General features: G+C 43.4%; 1 protein-coding gene across 10 annotated transcripts in view; it reads left to right on the top strand.

The window, feature by feature from the left end:
* The window catches only part of FOXP1 (forkhead box P1), a 341,534-nt gene that overhangs the window by 91,700 nt on the left and 232,147 nt on the right, over window positions 1-17,687 (top strand). For 2 of the 10 annotated variants that reach the window (XM_048957786.1, XM_048957783.1), the window contains one exon: window positions 15,518-15,570. The exons of the other annotated variants lie outside the window; for them this stretch is intronic. The gene's annotated coding sequence lies outside the window, so the exon portion shown is untranslated. The remainder of the gene's footprint in view (window positions 1-15,517; window positions 15,571-17,687) is intronic. 10 annotated transcript variants of the gene reach the window in all.

The following is a 17,687-nucleotide window of genomic DNA, read 5'->3' as shown; positions in this document are numbered from 1 at the left end:
AGCACCATGCAGTGCCGTCTATTCCTCTTCCTTCAGACAGGAGAGTCATTTTGTCTCTTTTGGACTCTACAAATTCCAGTACTGAACGTGTTTTCACTGCACGGTGCTTGGTGTATGAACACAAAATGGCTGACAATATCTAAAGCACTAACTTGGGGTTTTTGGAAGAGTAGGAACTGAACAGTACCTTCTGATTTGACTGTGCTGTCAAGAGTGACCGTAGCTCTCGTATCTTGCCTGTATCAGGATATTTATTTAATCTGTGATGCAACTACAGTCATTGATGTGGTGCCCTATTGTGTTCAAGGCCAGGTGGGATGAGGCTTTGGGCAGATTGGGCTCACGGGAGGCCGTGGCATGAAGTTGAAACTAGACGGTCTGAAAAAAGGTCTTTCCCAGCCCCGGCCATTGTATAATTCATAGCCTCTATGTTGTTTAATAATTCACTATGAGAGGGATGGGTTTGGTGGAAGCTTTGGTTCCTCTGGGTCCTATCAGCAAGCTACTTCTAGTCTTCGTAGTGCGAATGTTGCCTGCTGGAGGTGCGTTGGCTGGGAACAGAGAGGCACGGTACTCACCAGGATGACAGCTAGAAGTAGGTGAAGTTTTGTAGTCACAGTTAACAGGAAACAGTGGAGACTGTACCAAATCAAGAATGAAAGCAGGAGTGGGTGTTTGGATATCTTGAGAAATGGTTTTCCTTTGGTGGGATGAGGGGGTGGGGAATACACCAGGCAGAAGATTCAGAGATTGAAAGAGAAACTTTCCAGAATGGCAGCTTGGTGAATTTGGGGCATTGTAGCTACGGCTGGTATAGAGGACCTCACGTGATGGTACTGTGGGTTAATTCAATGCAGTTCTATTTCTCCTTTGTGCAAGTAGTTTTCAACAGTACAGAAGGGAATTTAGGCCTATCTTTTGGGCAGTATGTGAAATCATTTTTTAAAAAATCTTTTTTCTTTTGTTCCAAAAAACATCGTTGTGTTAAGAGTGCTTGTGCAGGCTTCTGTTTATTTTATACCACAGGGGTTCAGAGAGATGGTTGCCAAAATATGGCAACCTGCTGGGGTGTAGGTCCTTCTAGAAAACACCAAAACTTGTGGTAATTTCAATGGTCCACAACCTCACTTATAGTTAGGGGGGAGGATAAGCCTAAAGTAGATGCTGCAAAAAGAAGAGTGAGTGGTTCTGAAACCTAAATGGATTTCATTATTGAGTTGATTAGACAAACACAAAGGGCTCAGCATAGAACCGGGCATCCCTCTTGATGGATTGTAGCTTTCTTGGGCTGTCTGCATTGCTCTGTAGTGCAGTGCAAAAGCACTGGGGCTGTGGAGTGAAGCAGCTGGTGCCACAGACCTGACATCCACCCCGTGGGCTTTTCAGGGACTGACACTGGACCAGACTCGCTTTGCTCCCGAGGGCTGAAAGCCTGTGAGCTGCTGGGCTCCTGAAGCCGATTGACTTTCATCAGAGAGGAGTCCAGTTGATGTCTTCTGAGACCGCTCTGCGATGAGAATTAACGTGCATTAAGTGAAGCCTGCAGGGACATTTACACCAACAGCATTCCCCAGATTTGAGCTAAAAAGCTAATGACACCTTTGGAGCCCATCAGCACAGTCTGATTACAGTCACTCCTGATGTGCGAATGTGCCAGCAGTCGAGCTGGATTAAGTGACACCTTTTTTTGGAACAAGCTCTTAAACTGCTCTTGTTTATATTTTCATTGCTTTTAGAAAATTCCTGAACGATAGAAGGGCAGTTTCTATCTGTGACACCCTGGCATCCACGCCATAAAGAGCACAGAGATGAGTTTTCTCCATTCTTTCCAATCTCAAAGTTTTTTTCCTCACTTTTTCTTCCTGGTGTAAATGTTCTCCTGTGAGATCTTTGATAACATGGTATGTACTTAATCGCAGAAAGAATCACTTTCATGAAAAGTTTTTAAAAAAATAAATATTATAATCAGCGAAGGATCATAAATAACTTTTATGTCTAAATCAAGCTATTAAAAGCTTTTTTATTTTTAAGTAGATAGGGGAATAAAATAGCTGCATAGTTCATAAAGTGGTATACTATTACTGCCTGCTGTGCCCATGAATTATGCCAGCTTTTTACACTTGTGAAGTAAAAAGTGGATTAGAACTGTGATCAATGTATTATCCTATATTTCTTATTGTGCATTATATTTCCTTTTTGAGAACCTTTGTAGACTAAATGGCTACTAATGACATAATTACAATTGTTTGTCACCACCATAATGTGTGATTTCCTATCTCATCATGAAGATGTAAGTTAGATAAAGGAGGAGTTTTGGCAGGAAGACAAAGTGCAGTGATTTATTAAAGACCAGATGTGGTTGTTAAAAGCTTTTCTGCAGAAGGCTCAATTGAGTAATGTGAAATAGGAACGAAAGCTCTGAACACCGCAGTCAATGGTTCTTGGTGTGAGTGACACAGTTGCTCATAGGAGCATGACAAATTAGCTGCATGTTTTATTGTTGTGTACAAATTTATGTTTGAATTTAAACAGCATAAAAAGTTCAAAATTGCTTCTGCCATTAAGATGGATGTTTAAAGGAAATAATTATGCTGAAACGTAGCGGACGACTTGAAAACCTTGAATTCTGTGAAAACAGCTCAAGATCTTAAGTCAGAAAAGCTCAGGTTTTTGAAAGAAGAGGGGTTACTGAGGCAGTTGACAACAACAAAAGCGAGAGCAGTTGGGTTAATAAGCTTTATTTTGGTATGGGCAAGATATCAGTGCAGATCAGCGTCACCCCATCGCAGCACAGCTGAGCGCGGGGCTGTGCTGCAGAACAGGGCTGCTCCCCAGGAAGGATTGCTGTCTGCACAAAGGGCTGAGCACGGCGGTGTGTTGTGTGCTGGCCGTGGGCAAGCGAGGGGCAAAGCCTCAGGAAGGGCAGTTAGGGAGGAAAGAATTTGTTCTTCAGCTCTGAACTTTTGCAGTGAGCGCTTCGGATGTGTTTGCAGAGGAGCTGTGCCCGTCCCACGGGAGCACGGCCACAGTGCCTTTCCTTGCACAGCGCTGTCTCTTAGTTTGTTTTGTGTTTCGCATCTGTTGTGGCTGTGGCTGCTTTCCACAGCGCGTGGGCCTGGTGCTGGGCTCGGCCTGGGCTCTGCTGGCATTGCTATGGGAGACCAGTGGCCAGATGCTGCCCTTGCTTAATTGCCTGCAGCTCGTTAAGCGACTTGAGGTGCTTGTTGGTCTGCCAGCAAGTGGAATTCTGCTGTACCTATTTCCATGGCGGGTAAAATATCGTTGATTATTACTAATGATGTTAATAGTTGAAGGGATTTTACTGTGAAGAAGTCGGGCTTCTGAAAGTGTAAGAACAGTTTTCCTTGTCTTTTCTGCTTTCAGATATTATTCCTATATAAACTCGAGCTATTCAGTTTAGGACATGAGCTTCTGCCAAAACATCATGAAGTGGGTTTTATTTGAAGAGCCCAGCGCTGCTCTTGGTTAGGCACACAGCTTACTGCGATGTTGGCTTCCACTGAACTCAGTGCAGCACAGGAAGTTTGAAAAGAATATGAAAATATAATAGAGCCCAGCCTTTTTGAGAGTCTCTCATCAGATTTGGGCCTAAGATTTTTTTTATCATTTTTTTTATCTGAACTGGTAAGCCCATCCCCTTTTATGAATAGAGTTTAAGCTAACTTTGAATTTCCTGTCTTCCTGTTTAATCCAGACCTTTATCATTGCTAGCAGACTAGGAAAAATACTATTGTCTCAAAGTCTGGGATAACCAAAGGTCCGGTTTGGACACATTCAATTTAATGACTTAAAAGCAGCATTTTTCAAATGAATCTTTGTTTTCCTTTGTACTTTGTGGTGGTTTTTTTCCCCTGCTCCCAATGCAGACAGCATGTTGTTATTTTCCATATCAAGTGCATTTTTTTCTTTTCCCCTGGATCCTCTTTTTAAGCTTTTTACTTTCTTCTCCCCAAAAAATGCACTGCATTTCTACAGGCATCACGGATTCTGGGCCGAAGTGTTGAAGTATTTCTGTGATAGAAATACCAATCCTGCATTGCCCTGCACTGTCTGTGCTGAGAGAGGACCCCTTCAATGTCCCGTAACCCATTTGGAGTTCTGCTCCTTGACACTGGTTCTCCATTAAACGAGCAATCAGAACAGCTGATATAGAGACTGACATGGAGGTGAAGCTGTAAGAAATCTGTGTTGCTTGTTGTATTCCTGTGGATGTTGAGTGTGTTGTTGTAGCTTCAGCCCTGGAAGTCACTGCGGCCTTTGGATTCTGAAGAAACAAGGCCCATGCAAACCCTCCTCTCTCCTCAGTCAGCTTCACCAGGACTCCTGGGAGGGATGGAGATCAATAAGGTTGAGTGAGAATACATTCCTGGGGCAGATTTTCTCTGAGCAAGGTTACCTGTAGTGTAACTGCATGTTTTTTGCTTGCTTTGGTGCCCACTTCTGTGAATTTGGTAACATGGTTTATACGTAGAGCTTGTCAGCCACACTGAAGTGATTCTGGGTAATTTGTATTCATTGTTAATTTTAGTAACTGCGCTGAGATTTGAATTACACTAATCAACTTTTCTTGTAATTTGTATAATTTACATACTGTACACACACTGCAAATGCAGGACTCTGATGCAAAACAAAGTTTAATTAGCGTAACAGGGCTACATCAGCTTTCCAAGTGATTGATTTGTGAGCATTGCAGAGATCTGTGGTAGCAGTTCAGAGCATGAAAATGTCCGCTGTTTGTGTGGGCTCCGTTTGGCTTTGAGATGACTGTAAATAGGCCACTTAACCTTAACCAGCGCTGTTAGTCCATCAGTTCAATCTTCTTCCCCAAGTACCTGAGCATAAGCAGGCACTGAAACGTTAACAGAAGCCTTGGTTTCTCTGGTTGCTTGTGTAGCACCTCATAGAAGATAGATAGAGGAGTGGGTTGGGACGCTTCACTGGCATTCATGCTCTGCTCCTGCCCTGCTGTCTGGTTTCTTCCTGCACATCCAGTTACCCTCCTGCAGGGCTCATGTGGCCCCTGAGGTGTGAGCTCTACCTGCAGACAGTGTGCAGTTTTTGGAGAAAGAGTTTGAAGTTTGGTAATTTTAAAAGCCACTAATTATTTGTAACTTCTACCAGATTGCCTGCAATCTCTCAGTAACTGTGGTCTTGCTTTCTAACCTTTGTGAAAGCGTTTTTTCTTCTCTGGTTGTCTTACAGAACGACCTCTGTAGTGCAGACTGGACATCTCATTTTTTTTAAGAAAACAGTATGGATTCTTTAAACAAAATATGTGGCTTTTTTATATGTGGTATTTTTTTATATGTGGATCTCTTCTCTGCAGAAGTGCTCTTGCTGTGTTAGTTATGACTTGGAGCTCTGCTCTGTTATCCTTAGGGGCTTTTATAGCAGGGAGAGGTTTCTAATGTTAGTTTTTGTGGGCATTATGTTCATGCCATTCTTATCTGATTAGCATCCCTTGTACATTTGTATATGGCATTGGATGGGCGAGTGTAAATGAAATGGACTCTGAACGTTTTATGAGGTGTTACTCCAAAACTACTTTGCTCATCATTACTTAAAAGGCAGAGATTTGGCCTCAGGTATTACATCATGTGAAAACCAGGAGACAAAAATGGTGATCAATTTTTTATTATAATAAAGTTTTAATATGAGGCATTTTTAGATATGTGTCATGAATATATGAGTCATGTATTTCACACCAAACCAAACCTATTATGATTATATTTCTACTTCAAGGGGTTTTCAGTTTTTAAATACTAAATTTAATTCTGTGGTTTAAAATGATTCATATTCAAATCTATTTTTATGCTTTATAATTAAATAAGAAAATATTGCTTGTACCTACACTTTTACTATTCTGGGTCGTATTATAATTATTTCTTTAATTTGACCCATAAAAACAGTCCATTTCTTCATTAGTAAATTACAAGGATATCGCAATAGAAAAATGAGTTTTGAAGGTGTCTTACCATATCTAATGGGAATTTTGGTTTGGGATTTTCTCATTTCTTTCATTTGTTCCTTTTGTAAAACATGAAGATACTTTCTAGGTAAATTAATCCCTTCAAAGGAGCAAATAACTTCCTTTTTGGAAAGGGTTATTAGAGACTTATTCGTTATAATCTTAAATACCACTTGTGTTAGGCTGAACAATGCATGAAAAAAATTACAGTAGTATAAAAAAAAAAACGGGAGGGGGGGAAGAATAATAATAAAAAAGAATGATTGCCAACCGGAGCCAAGTATATTGCAGTTATGTGATCGTGGAAAAGTGAGCTTTCTACTGGGAAAAACGTGATCTAGATTCCCATGAAATTTCTAAGTTTTAGTATTTTTGTAAATTAGGTTGTTCCTAGTTAAACAGGTGGCTCTAAAGGCTGGTTTCACTGTTGTTTTAATCATAGTTTAGTTACCATGGAGAAATATGCAAGTTAGCATTTATACACAGAAGTGAAATTTATGCTGCATAGATAATAGCCTAAATTTAGCATGACTTAAGTTTACCACTTCCTTAAGAAAAAAGATATACACACTTTATTATTATTCTATTGCACTATCAAGAAGTTAATTTCTTTAAAACATTTCAGAATTTAAAAATCTGATTGGTTTTGGTCCTGAGATGAGGACTGTTGCTCTTTCCTCCTTTTTGAGCTCTAGCTTGATGTTTATTTTTTTGGTGGACGTCTCAGTTTTTAGGTTCAGATGAGTATGGGTGCTCCACACAGAGCTGGTTCGGATTGTGCGTGTCTCGCACTGCAGGTTAACGAGGGATGGAAGTCCTTAAGGTGTACTGAGGCATTTCAGCTGACTGACCTGGAGCTTACAGCTTACAGGCACGGAAACTTGCAGCTTACGAGAGCTTTCTGTAGCTGAACCAGTGCTCCAGCCTCGTGTCTCACGGAGCTCAGTCCTGCCATCATCCTGCCATCATCCCGCTGTGCTGCGCTGCCCTGGGGAGCCTTTCCCTCTTGCTCAGGGCCCTGCCTCCTTTCATGCTTATTTTTCAGCCCCGGTTCTTCAGTGACAGGGAAGCAGTGCCGTCACCGTGCCTGTAGTAGCTGGAAGCGGAGCTAAGTTTTCAAGGACAAATGTAGTAGAAGTAGCATGATCCAACAGGAGGTCCCCCAGCACACCGAGTGCAGCAGATCCCTTTCAACACCAGCTGTTCTCACAGATATAGATTGCTGCAGTGAAATTTTCTTAATATAATTCAGGAAGCTCTAGAGAATTCTCCAAAACAACTGTGCCAACAAGGAAAATGTTGAATTTTTCATCAGCTGCCCAATGCTGAGAGTTAGTGGGCAATCCGTTCATTCATGACCAGATGTTCAGTGTAGTAGCGCTCGGCGGTTGCCGTGAACTCGTGGCCTGCTCGCCGCTCACAAGGACGTTGGCAGCAGCCTGGTGCTGGAGGATTGGGGCCGGCACGGGGTGGGCTGGAGACGCGGTGCCCACCGGTGCCTGGAGCAGGTAGGGCGATGGGAAGAGCTTCAGCATCGGCCATGGCAGGGGCAGGGCGAGGAGTTCTTCAGTTCTGTGTTGTAATGGTTTTTTTTTTTTTTTCCCCCCCCTTTTTAATGACCAAATCATAGGGAGCTGCTTGGCGGCTTGCTTTGCCTGGCTGTGTGTGTGTTGGGGGTAAGGGCAGGGTGGAGGTGACTGCCCTGAATCCTGCTTGGAGCTGTGATGAGGTGCAGCCGTTGTCTCCCGTGTAGCATCATCCTTTTGCTCATGGTTTCTTTCATAAAGATGCATTTATGCCTTATGCCGTTTCAGCGTGTTGTGTTAGGCACTAGTATGCAGAAAAAAATAGTATTGAGTAGGAGTTCTGGAATAAACAGTGTGATTTTCTACTTTGAAAAGGATTCTTCCTTTAAATGATTAACTGTGTTTGATTCTGGGTATGCCAGCTGGCTGGGAGAGGGAAGGCAGGGTTTGATAATGTTTAGTTTTTCTTAGATGTTACAAGAATCTTAATTCCTTCCTACATTGTATTTCAAAATAATGTAACGATTGATTTCAAAGTGGAATTGTCGATGAAACCACTATTATCTTACGCTGTCATAATAGCCGTACTTTCTCAGTTTTCTTTTATGAGCAAGGGGAAAAATCCCTTTCTGCAAGCACGGTAGTTCAGGCTTTTAACTTTCAGGCATGCTCTCGAGGAGGAAAAATCTCTCCTACGGATATCTTTGACAGTGATGGTGGTTCTGACACCGCGTGCAGCTTCTCCCAGTGGCCGTGCAGGGCTGAGATGCCACCACCCGCCTGTTCTGCTCCTGGTGCTGGTTCCCTTGTGCTGTGCAGCTGCTGCTGAGAGGGAAGGCAGCCCTGCACCGCTCCAGTGACAGCCACTGGCAGCAGCGCGACAGCGGCCCGACTGCGATCTTCGTTAGAGCTTGGCCCTCCCAGTGATTGTGTTTGCTTTGGCACAGCTTTCTGGCTCTAATTTGTGAAGTTGCAGTGAAACCCTCCCTTTGCATTTCCTGCCTGGGGAGAATAACCTCGTTGCATATTGTGTTCAGCCCTGGAAATTCACCTTTTCTGTGCTTGTGAAGTTGAGCTTGACCTGTCTTCTTAAAGGGCTGGGGAAAGCTTTGAAGCAGGCCTCAGTGCTTGTCTGTTTAGGAACAGCAACGACAGAATGCCCTAAAGAATAAGCTGGAGGATTAAAAGGGGGGTAAACAGAAGTTCATTTCTTTCTCCCTCTCTCTCCCTGTTTTTTTTTCTTTTTCTTTTTTTTAAAGGAAGGATGGCAGCATAATAGTCTTGTTTCCATTGATGATAACTTGCTGATAGAAAAATGAGAACAAGTTTACAGTAGCTTTGACATTAGTTACCTTTATTCAGCATGCTCCAGCTGCATTGAGCCCTCAGGAAGCCTTCACCATGCACACAGTTTGTTCTTGGGTGTGAAAGCAAACAGTATTTGAGTTGGCAGTAACTTCCCTTTTAGAGAAGTTTGCTGCCTCGGCAAGAAACCGCAGCGTGAGCTTTCTGCTGTTGAATGTTTCCACTGGCAGGATGGCCTTTTTCCACATTTCCTTGGTTTAAGGAAACAGATTTTGAACTTTTTTTTTTTTTTAAGACAAAATGCCAACATTTAACAGCTGGAGTTAGCATATAATTTATGGGTTTTGCTTTATGCTCTTTCGGATGTATAAAAGTTAAAAATCTGCAATTATTCTGAAGTTACGCGGGCTGTTGCAAAGGGGTGATTAAAAAGTGGGACCTCTGTTAGGAGGATTTTGAGAAAGTCAGTGTTATCTAAACAGCTATTCTTAATTACTCTTTCCTTAATGACTTTTAATTGTTATAATCTACTGATGTTATTTCACCTACCGTATAGGGGATGTTTAAGGAAGCGCTTTGTTTCTCCCCTCTGATTAACAAGGAGGAGTCGGTGCAGTCAGAGCAATTATTCTCACATGCAGACTTGTTGGTGCTTTCCTGCACAAGTCCCCCCATGTGGCAGCTCCTGTTGGGGTGTCTTTGTGGGGAGAGCAGTGTGAGGGTCCTCGCCAGCAGGAGGGGCTCCGAAATCTGGCACAAAAGACATCCAGATGCTGGCCGGGCCCACGTTCACCTCTCTTTGCTCCCTTCGGGGATGGCCTCTTTTCTTCTTAGCTGACATCCTGCATGTGCTGTTGGAACTTTAAAATGCATCTTACTGGCTGCAAATTTCAGATCCCAGCCTCGGCAGCTAGAATTAGAAACAGATCAGATGCAGGAAATTAATGCAGTCAGCCAATAAATTATGGAGCAACAGTCACCATAAGTACTGTGGTGTTTTTGTTCCGTCAGTCGAGGGATACTGGTTTTGTTTTGCTAAACATCACCCAGCTAACATCTGTATAAACACCAAGAACACATCACAGGTCTTTAGCAAGCAAGTCATTGCTGAGGAGGCTGCAATGGAGTTGTCTCCTTGCTTTCACAAGCTAGGAAAGCGGGGAGGGCAAAAGAAAAGGGGCAGGAGAAAGTAAATACATTATCCACAATGCTGTTCGCATTAGAATCACTTAATTTGTATTTTAGATTTAGGGGCAAAAATATGTTGTAATGCCGAGCAGCAGTGTGTGAGAAATGTATATTTTTTATTTTCGGAGACAGTCGCCGTTTGTCATTTTTATCTGTGCGACTTGTAGACTTGATTGGATTTATTATGTATGCTGCATGTTTATGGCATTTTTATTGTATGCTGTTAATTTGTTGTAACTGCTGCCACTTTCTTGCCAAGGACCCCTTGAAAGCAAGTATGTGTCAACAGTTACCTTCCAGTTTAATGAACGTGATGCCGCTTCCCTCAGTTTGGTAGAGGCTGTGGTTGTGCCCTTCTCACTGTGAGCTTTTTAACTCTGCTGTAGCTGAAGAAAGTTGATGTGACTCAGGCGTAGTCCTGCAGCAGATGTGTTTGAAGTTAAAGCTCTGTCTTTAATTATGTTTTAAACAAAGCAACTCCAGCCTACAGATATGGTCAGTATAGTTTATGGGAAGGAGAGAAAAAGGAAAAAATCTCATGCATGTTTTAAGTAAGCAAGTCAATCACCTTGTAAGATAAAATATGAAATGACTTTTAAAAATGATGCTAATGGTAAAAAACTAGATTGCATCTTTTTGTGTTTTTGAAAACCAGAAATGCTGATAAATTATCTGAACAGGATTAGAAAGCAGTTAATGGTAATAAAGCTGATCATGTTTTTATGATGAGGATTAACCGAGATGAGGGTTTCATTTTCTGCAAAAGATACAAGAGCAGAAATAATCCCAAAGGAAAAATCATGTGCTGTAAATACATATTTATGGCACAACTGGAGGTAGAACTAAAAATAAAAGATTAAAGGTGCCTTGTGGTAAACTGAAGGGTAAAGTTGAGATATTCTATTTTTGTTCTGTTTAATTTATTTGTCTTTGTTGCTTACTGGCGATGCCTGGTCTGTGAGGTCAGATATATGATAAACTTCCTCAATAACGAGGCAGAAACATTCTCTAGAGGATAAGCAAGAGCTCTTTGAATGGGATCAGCTCCTTCGTGGTGATCAGGGCAGCGTGCTCATCCAGCTTACAACACAAGGCGATGTGTGTTGGGTGCTCTGGGTGAGACACAGCTCCCCTGTCCCCAGCGCTGTGCCTGCTGTTGGGCTGTCATTAGGTGGGCTTCCTGTGGAGGATGGCTGGATTTTAGTGCTCACAGATGGCAGCACGCAGCCTTCATGAGCTCAGGCAGGGTCTCCTTTAACCGCAGGTCCCACTGTGTCCTGCAAGAGCCCTGCACTGAAATCCTCCCTGGGAAAGGCGGGTAGGTTTTGCTGTTGATGAAACTTGTCTGATCCCCTCTTAGTATTTCATATCCAAAGATGGAATTGTTCTGCGCTATCATACGAGGCGAACTGACGTTTGGTTCGACTCATTTCATCTGTGCTATGAGCTGAGTTTCATCAGCTGTCCACATGTTTTGCCTTGGAGTTCCTGTGTTCACCTCCTGTCCCACCTTGCCCATCACTGTGTGTGCATTTCATACTGCAGTGGTTGTCTGTGTGCTGAGAAATTGCACCTGCTTTCTCCAGCACCACAGCACTACCAGCAGAAGTACCTGCTTTGTATCCTGTTTTTGGTGTTAAGAGCTGATGTAACGCTGTGATGCAGATTCAGAAAGTGGGAAAACCCCTCATTGAGTGGTTTTGATATGCATTAAAAAATTGCACATTGCTAATATGTGTATTTGCTTATGTGCACTTGTACATGCATGCACACGTGCTTTCTGCCTTCCTTTCATGAAGTTTTTGTATGAAGGGCAGCATCTTCTCTATGACAAAGTGCAAAACAGTGGGCCTGAAAGTGTTCTTCCTTGATTTTCCACCTGCCTACTATAGCAGTCCTTGTAATTCTGATAGTGACATGCTCTTCTTGGTCACTTTCTATTAAAAGATGTGTTATTGCAGTACAGGGGTTCTTTGTGTGCTCTAATGAAGCTGTATGCACATAGGAACACAATACATTGACGGAAGAGATAGCAGAGTAGCCTGTGTGAAGGTGGGATGTTCACAGTGGGATGAGAGATCTGAATCTGTGCTCAACTGTAGAATGCCAGGCTGCAGTACCTCTCCCTGCTTGATCTGTACGAGAGGGTTAGTCACGGTAGAAAAAGTACTTGTTCAGTTCTGTGGGAGCTTAAACTATGTTTTAGGTGTAGGTGGCTTTGTACGTACATGGCTTCTTCCATGTTTAATTCCATTGGCAGAATGCAACCTTTCAGTCAGCACAGACACCAAGTTTAGTGGGTTCCAGTCCAGAGCCCATCAGGTGAAGGGAGCTGAAGCGTTGCCTTGCATTTGGAGGGCTGGTGAGCAAGTCCGTGTGGTTCAAGATGGCTTTTTGCCCTTGGGTTCATCCTGTGAATCCTTGAGGGGGTGCATGAAGCTGCTGCAGAGCTCCACGTGGGTGCCTCAGCAGCTCTGGGGGCTGGTGGCCTGCTGCCTGTTCTGCTCCTGTTGATCTGGAGAAGTTGGTGGTGGGCTCCCACCCGCTGCTGTGATGCTGGCCGCACCAGGGCTGTCCTCTGCCTCGTGCCATCTGCTGCCCAGCCAGACCAGAACAAGGACAGGCAAAAGGGGAAAAGAGGTCTGATGTAAAGCATGCAACTAACAAACATTGTTTGTTTTGTGCTTCCCCACCCTCGTGTTTAATTGTATAAATTAAATGTCGCGTCAGTCTGCCTGAGGTGTTGGCATCCCATTCAGATTTCAATTACTGCCATTAAAGTGTATTTACGCAGTGCATGAATATAGGGAGAACGTATTTATGGCAATCTTTTATTGCTAGTTACGTCCTAGAAAAATAACACTGAAGTGCTGAATCGCTAAGTTTAAGCAAGTTTTGAGCTCCAGCTAAATTTCTCTCCTCAGCCAGCACAAGTCCTGGGCAGAACAAGACAGCAGTGAATTGTATGGCTGCTCAGCTGAGGTCTGTGCAGCTCTGTGGCAGTAACCATATATTGTTCCTGGAACCACCTAAATAATTAATTGTATGAAAACAGCATAGTTAAAGCTCAGGAGGGGAGCAGTGAGAGAGGTGCAATGCTGAATTTTCTCATTGCTTGAAAATACATTTTGCTATGATTTAGCAAAACTCTCTTTAGCTACTGCCAAGAAGAATATGCTTGAACTGAGGTTGAAATTATGCTTCTAGAAGAATAGGCTTTTTTGTGCATCAGACATCTCATACAGTAAAATAATGCCATACCCAATGAATAATTAAAACGTTAAAAAGAAAAAGAAAAATCCCAGCGTATAACTTAGGTTTTTGAAGCATTTTTGTACCCTTTTGAAAAAATGTAAGGAATTATTTTTGTTTTCAGTTCCATTCATTATAAGAGAGACTCCTGTGGTAAAATACGAAGTGTTGTGGAGCTCCCTGAACTCCTCGGTCACTTTCCAGGATTGTGCTACGTGACCCTTAAAGTGTTGCTGATAGATTCAAGCGTGGGGTTTCTCTTTTGTCTTTTTTTTTTTTTTTAAACAGTGAGTGAAAATATTTAGGAAGGAGAGAGTGCAGACTGCTTCCCTGTGTGTACAAGATGGGGTTTGTGAAAGGGAGGTCTCAGTATTTAATGAGAAAGCAGTACTCGTTTTTTAGATTTGTGTAGGCACTCTTTTTTTCCTTGCCCTCACACCTGAATGCATTTCACTTAATTTTATTTTTTTTAAGTCTTGCAAAGCCAAAAGTTTTTCCAAGCTACTCTTAAGGCTGTGTGGGACCCGTAGGTCAGCCAGCTCCTGACAGCTGTGGGGTGCTTGCCCAGCGGGGCTGGGTCAGCTGCACCAGCCATTGGCAGCAATGTGCAGCAGGTTCGACACGTGATACATGCAGGACCAGTACTTCTGTGTTGGGAAGCTTAAGTTCCGCAGTGTGGTTGTTCTGGGTGTCCTGCTGGTACCAGGCGGTTCTTCCTCCTGCAGTGGGGAGATGGGCTGCCATCTGGCTCATGTCATTCTGGCCCCTCCTTCCTGCATCCAGTGCTACAGAGCTGGAGAGCTTGCCCTGGCCAAGCACGAGGCTGGCAGCTGTTCTGTTCAACCATGAACCAAAGCTTTGCAGCCTGTTGAATCGTTCAGAGGAGCATACCTCACAGAAAGCACTCTTTTCTTTAACTTTTTTCTTTTTTTCCAGTTCAGTCAAATGCTGGGTTTTGTTTCTCACCTCTGTGTAATAAAATCAAGACTATTAGTAACAGAAGAACTTGTGGAAAGGAGAGGTTTTCCTCCTGTCTGCCACTTCATGCTTGGGTGTGAAAAGAGCTGGGCTCACGTTGCTCCTGGCAGGCACCTCGCTTGGGTCCAGGAGCCAGGCAGGGGAGGGAGAGCGGGCAAGGAGGGGCCCTGGGTGCAGTGGGCTGTACTGGTGGAGCTGTGCTTCTGCTCGTGGTGCGTGCTGTGCCCAGGAGCCAGACAGCGAGCCCGTGGTGCCCTGCTGTGTCCAGGGATGGAGTGAGCGGTTTCGGTACTGCCAGCCACACATCAGTCTTTCATACTGACTTGGTAGATTCAAGTTTTTCTGGTGTCTGGCGCTTACTGTGGAGACAGTGCCTCCAGTGCAGAGACAGAACTGCTAAAAATGCCTCCAGCCAGAGGGTCTTTGCTGTGTTTCCAAGGGCTGCTTTGGCAATAAGGATTTCAGACTAGATTCTGGGTTTTCTTGTTAAAAGGTAACTGACGATGTTGTCCCAAAGAAGAATAATGAATTTATAATAATATGGCAGTGCAGATTGGATGCCTTTGCTTCTGAATCACTTGGGTTTGGTATCTGGAAGTTTGCGTTGTTTTCTTATTTGCTGCTCTCTGTGCAAAGAGATTTACATCGTGTTCAAGATTATTTCAAGCCATAAACTGCTCAGGACATTTCAGCAGATAAACAGCAGAAGTGGAAATCAGATCTGGAAGTAGGCATTAATCTTGCTGGCTGAAGCTCAGGGAAGATTCTCTGTATGCAGCTGAAGGATTTTGATTTTATTTTGGGTGCTTCAGTCAAGGAGGTGTTTCTGTTTTCCATAGGTCCACGCACATTGATTGTAGGCTGTACTTAGGAATATTTAACTTGTTCATACTAGTATCATTTACAGTATTTGTTTCTGTTACTTTATAGTTAGCTCAGCACATCTCTTTTGACTTCTCCTTCATGTCATTGCAAGCTTGGATGGCTTGGCTGGAGACTAAGTCATCAGAGCATTTAATGTGATTGAATGGAGATTTCTGTGCACCTTTTCAGCAATATGCTGATTTTCATTTCCCTTCATTCTGAGTTGATACCTGATAATTGGAGGGGAATTTCTGAAAAGAGAACTGTTTTTGAGGATATAGTATTCTTGAGCTGTGAAGAAACCATTGGCATTGAAGTCTCAGGCATTTCTATCTGAGATGCTAAAGATCTCAGTGAAATTCTATACTGCTCCTGGAGGGTGTTGCTAACTTTTTTTTTTTTTACTTGTTTTTAGAGTTCTCTGTCCAGAGAATGCCTGTTTGGTCCAGAACATATTTGAAGCTGAAGGTCAGTCTTTACATTTTCTAGATGAGAGAGTATGCATAATTGGGAGTTTTCCATCTTTTTTTTTTCTCCAGACAGAACAGTTTCCTAAGCAGACGTGTTTTGATGATAGCAAACTAAGTTTACACATTGTACAGTGGTATTTTGCCACATTAATTACCTTGTCAAATGTAATAGGTAATTACCACATCAAATCACGTTACATGGAAGCATAACTTCCTAAAATACTTAAAAACAAACAAACAGAATCCCAGAAGACTGAGGGCAACATCTCACACACACACACACACCCATCTTGTATTTTAGAAGAGAAAGAGACAGGTTTGTGGCGAAGACAGAAGCCAGCCTGTATTCTGTGCTGCTTCTCCTGGGCTGGCGACCAGGTGCCTCTGGATTCAGCACATCACAGGACTGCAGCCTGCCCATGGTGAAACAGAGGGCAGAGGATTTGGGTCAGGCAAGAAAGACCTTTCTGTGTAATTCTGGATCCTCTTGAACGTGGAGGATTCAATACCTTTAGTCCAAGTTTAAATGTATTTTGTGTCTTTTGTCTCACGCTGCCAGAAGGATGAGAAAAGGTGGCAAATGGAGATTTAGAAGGTTTTGTTAGTGTTTTCTGGTATGCTGGAGTCCCCTGAAGCACAGCAGAAGGCTATGGTGATTACTGATTGTGTGGATCAACGCAGTGGAATCATCTCTTATTTTAGTTTATGTAGTGATTTATGCTTAGCCTGAAGCCAGTCTTCTGAGTAATTTCCTACGTAGATTTTTGTCCGGTCTGGGCCACATCAGAAGGAGCACTTCTTTGTGACCAGCAAAGGAAGAAAATAGCAAGTTTTACTTATTCTTGAATAACTAAATTCATATTCTATCTATGAATTAGCTAAACGGCATTTGTGATCAAACTGCTGTAGATTCCTAAGGGATGAGCTCAGAACAGGTTTACATTTTGAATGTTTAAGAGTCCCGGTGGAACGTTGTTCTCCCCTATTCTTACTCCCTAGGAACAGCATCCTTTGTGCTTCACATCCCTGTGAGGCAGCCTGGGAGGCAGAGGAATGGGGGAGAGGATGGGATGCCCTCACTGGTGCTTCTGGCTGCCCAGATGGGTTTCCCATCACCCCAGCTTCTTTCCAGCAGCAGGGTCCCCCGCTTTCAGCAGTGGGACTGTGATGCAGCTGTCTTCCAACTGCACACCCTGGGGGTGGCAGGAGAGCTCCTGCCTCCTCTTCTGAAGCTGGCAGTGAGATTACTTATTTTTTTTCTCTTTTTTAATGTTATTTGGTGGTTGCTGCTTCCTGTTGCCCAACATTTCTTAGTCAGCCCTTGGGGAGAGCCTGCCCCAAATGGGAAGTGCAACCGAATCCATTGCAAGCTAACAGTTAAACTGACAGAAGGACATTTGAGTTTTTAGTTGTCGCTGCTATGGCTGGCCCGGTCAGGCTAGATACAGAAGGGTCCTTCTTCACTCTCTGGCTGGGCAACGAGGCTGCTGCAGCACGGCCACATGACGTGGCCAAGCGTGGCGAAACCTGCTTTGAAATAAACTCGGTGCCTGTCTCCCCTTCGTCTGTCTGAATTAATACCTTTGGTTTATGAGAACAGAGTGCAAAATGCATCGTGTCTTCATTTTTCCAACAGCTGGCACGTATAGATGATGTTGTTTAGGAGAAGGCCACTCACCAATCCATCCCCAGCCATGTGGAAAATGTTAGCGGTGCCGTATCTTGGATACAGCGCCTCTATTTTCCAAAGAGATGAATGCTGCTAAGCGTATCTTTCTGCGGGAGCTGAGCCTCCGTTTATGATTCTGGGATCTCTTTTTGATCTCTTCTTTCCTGCTCAGTGCTGATGGAGGTATTTCTGGGGTAGGTGCCAGAGTTGTTCTCTCGTTAATGATTCATGTGCCCTTCGCATGTTGCACTGCAAAGTGGCATGTAACAGCGTGTACCCAGTATTTACGTTATGTTGCTTTGGCTCACAAAACATGTGCTTTCACTTTCATCTCGGAAGTTGCGCCATGTGGTAACAGATTTGTGGCACTACACTTGGAAATGGGTATTTGGGATATCTGGGGCTGCAAAAGGTGCCTGGTGCTATGCAGCCCACTGGATTTGGGG

This window comes from Lagopus muta, chromosome 11 (genome assembly GCF_023343835.1).
Source record: "Lagopus muta isolate bLagMut1 chromosome 11, bLagMut1 primary, whole genome shotgun sequence".
Classification (NCBI taxonomy): Eukaryota; Metazoa; Chordata; class Aves; order Galliformes; family Phasianidae; genus Lagopus; species Lagopus muta.
Note: the sequence above shows the minus strand (reverse complement) of the source record. Positions and strands in the feature narration are given on the sequence as shown.